The sequence below is a fragment of the Carlito syrichta genome, unplaced genomic scaffold (genome assembly GCF_000164805.1).
Source record: "Carlito syrichta isolate Samal-C Ts95f unplaced genomic scaffold, Tarsius_syrichta-2.0.1 Scaffold307040, whole genome shotgun sequence".
Taxonomy (NCBI): domain Eukaryota; kingdom Metazoa; phylum Chordata; class Mammalia; order Primates; family Tarsiidae; genus Carlito; species Carlito syrichta.
The window spans coordinates 60,541-63,961 of NW_007251136.1; the positions used below are offsets into that span (position 1 = coordinate 60,541).

The 3,421-nt window shown below is 43.8% G+C and overlaps 1 pseudogene; it reads right to left on the bottom strand.

The window, feature by feature from the left end:
* Positions 1-318: 318 nt before the first annotated feature.
* Positions 319-922, bottom strand: LOC103266169 (annotated as a pseudogene).
* Between the last annotated feature and the right edge of the window lie 2,499 nt (positions 923-3,421).

Genomic DNA, 3,421 nt, shown 5'->3' on the forward strand with positions numbered 1-3,421 from the left:
AAAAAAAAAAAAAAAAAGGAAAACAATTTCCCCATCCAAGTTACTTTCAAAAGCTGAAGACTGGAGATGGAGCCTCAGATAAAGCATGCTGATTCTAGGGAGACTCCCCCGCCCCCCACAAAGCTCACTTGCATGGTTGGAATTCCTTTGACTCACTCTTTCCCCCCACAAAAGAGAAGAAGGGGTGATACTGCAAATCCTAGCCTAAGAGACTTGGTAGTGCCAGCTGGCCACAATCCACCCTATTCCCACTTGCTCCACTCTGCCTGTTCCTTGAAACTTAATGATAGCACAAGAACAGCCACTCCCCTATGTGGCTCAATTCTGGGCCTATGGGAGCAGGACAGGGCTGTGAATTTCTTCCTTCTCATGAAAGTAGGCTGACTTTCCCTGTGTGTAAGGGGCCTGCTGGGCCTTCAGTGGACATAAGGGTACCATATGGCTGATGCTCCTTGGGCTGAGGTGGCAGCTTGTATTCCTTGGCCAGACGTCTAGACCTCCAAAGTTGTAGCGCCTGTCTCCTTTTGATCTGCTCTTCTGCATTTTCTTCCCGGTTGGCCCCCTCTCACTCCCAAAACAGAACAACCCACCAGGTCCAGTGACACGAATAGATTCCAGGCTCTTGGCAGACTTCTTAAAGGTGAACTCCACTGCCTCACCTTCCTTCAGGCTCCAGAAGCCTTCCACGTGTAGCTTACTCTGGTGCACAAAGAAGTCTACCAGGGGATCGAGCACGACCCTAGCGTGGGTGGTCATGGACAGGAAGCCAAACCCCATGCACACGTTGAACCACTTACAGATGCTGGCATCCTCCAGCAGCTGCGGCTCATGGCCCAGCCTCGTCCTCCGGCGCCTCCTCTGCTTCCTCCTCTGCCACCTTGGCACAGCCACCTGCAAACTGCTGGTTGGACATGGAGCCCATGGTCTTCGGCTGAGCCCGCGGCCCTGGACCCCTGGTTGGGCAGCTGCTGGCCCCAGAGAAGTCCCGAGGCAAAGTGGGTAACCACTATTTTGCTCTCTGCTTCTATGAATTCAACTGTTTCAGATTCTATGTATAAGTGAGATCATGCAGTGTTTTGTCATTCTATGGTTGGCTTATTTTGTTTAGTGTAATGTCCTTCAGGCGCATCCATATTATTACAAATAACAGAATTTTCTTCTGTTTTATGACTGAACAGTATACATTATACATGCACATATATACATACATAACTTATTTATCCTTTCATGCGTCTGTAGACAGGTTATTTTTATTGTGAATAATGCAGCAAAGAACAGAGGGTGCAAATATCTCTTTGAGACACTGATTTCACTACCTTTGGATATATACCCAGAAATGGGATTCCTGGATCATTTGGTAGTTCTATTTTTAGTTTTTTGAGGTGTCTCCATACTATTTTTCATAATGGCTGTACTAATTTACATTCCTAACAATAACATACAAGAGTTCCCTTGCCTCCACTCCCCTGCTAACACATTATTTCTTGTCTTTTTGATGATAGCCATCCTGATAGTTGTGAGGTGATATCCCACTGTGGTTTTGGTCTGCATTTTTCTCTGATGACTACTGATGTTGAGCACCTTTTCATATATCCCTTGGCAATTTGTATGTTTGCTTTGGAAAAAATATCTATTTAGGTCTTTCACCCATGTGTGAGTTCTTATTTTTAAATATTAACCTCCCGTCATATATATGATTTGTAAATATTTTCTCTAATTCCACAGGTTGTCTTTTTATTTAGTTGTGCAGAAGCTTTTTAGTTTGATGGCAATTCCACTTGTTTGTTTTGGCTTTCATTGCTTGTGCTTTGATTCATTTTCAAAAAATCACTGCCAAGACCAGTGTGTCAAGAAACTTTTTCCCTAGATTTTTTGTAGGAATTTTAATAATCCATATTTCACATTCAAGACTTTAATCCATTTCAAATTCATTACTTTTTTGCATGTGGACATCCAGTTTTCTCAGCACCATTTATAGAAGAGACTTTCCTATTCTCATTGTGCATTCTTGGTACCTATGTCAAAGATGAGTTGACCATATATGGGTTGGTTTATTTATTTCATTATATATCTGTCTTGCATACCTCAAAATCTTTGATGGAATGCCAGACATTGTTTGTTTATTTATTGAGTCGGAGTCTCATGCTTTCACCCAGGCTGGAGTACAGTGGCATGCTCATGGTCACTTAGCCTCAGCCTGCTGGGCTCAAGCGATCCTTCTGCCTCAGTCTTCCAAGTAGCTGGAAATACAGGCATGCACCACCACACCCAGCTAATTTTTTGATTTATTGTAGAGGCAAGGTCTTGCCAAGTTTCCCAGGCTGGTCTCGATCGTGGATTCAGGCAATCCTTTCACCTCAGCCTCCCTAAGTGCTGGAACTACAAGTATGAGTCAGCATGCCCGGCTGTCAGAGATTGTTTATATTATCTTGTTGGATGCTGGATATTTTTGTGTTCCTATTAATTTCAAGCTTTCTTCAGGGATGCAGTTAAATTATTTGAAAATAGCTTAATCATTTTTACCTTGTTTCTATGATTTGTTATGTGGTCTAGAGCGGGGCTAGGGCCAATTTGTTCCTACTACAAGAAAAAACATTTTTTAATGTTCTACCCATTGCCCTTGGATTTTGAATTGTTTTTATTTTTTATTATTATTCTATCTGTTGAAAACAGGCACTATTCACAGTCCTGTGTGCGAGCCAGGCACCAAACCCTGGTCTTGAGGTACTTTCCTCACATGTGTGCACTAATGAGTGCACTACCATCACAGTAAGGGCACCCTCTGCAGTTCACTCTAATTTACTTTCTGTAGCTCTCTCCTTCCTGGTACCCTGTTTATAGACTCTGTTCTACCTTGGGTCTATGCTCCTCTGGAAACTTTGCTCACTGTCCTCAACTCCAAAGGGTCCCTGGACTCCTTTTCAGTTTCTCCTCCTGTTCTAGCCTGGCAACTCTCTCACAGCAAGTTGAAACAACTGAAAAACATAACTATTTGGTTCACATCTCTCAAAGATCATTGTCGTTTTTAGCTTGATGTCTAGTATCTTGAATATCTTCTTTTTAGCCGGGCTTGGTGGCTCAGCCTGTAATCCCGCGCTTTGGGAGGCTGAAATGAGTGGATTGCCTGAGCCTGCGGGTTCGAGACCCGCCTGGGCAACTTGGCAAGACCTCATCTCTACAATAAATCAAAAATCAGCCGGGCGTGGTAGCACATGCCTGTAGTTCCAGCTACGTGGAAGGCTGAGGAGGAAGGATCACCGGAGCCCAGCAGGTTGAGGCTGCAGTGGCTGGGAGTGGCCACTGCACTCCAGTCTGGGTGACAGAGTGAGACTCCAACTCAAAAAAAACCAAAAAACAAAAAAACCCAAAACCTTCTTTTTGTAATTTTAGGGTCATGGGTTGTTCCCCCTTTCTGCAAGGA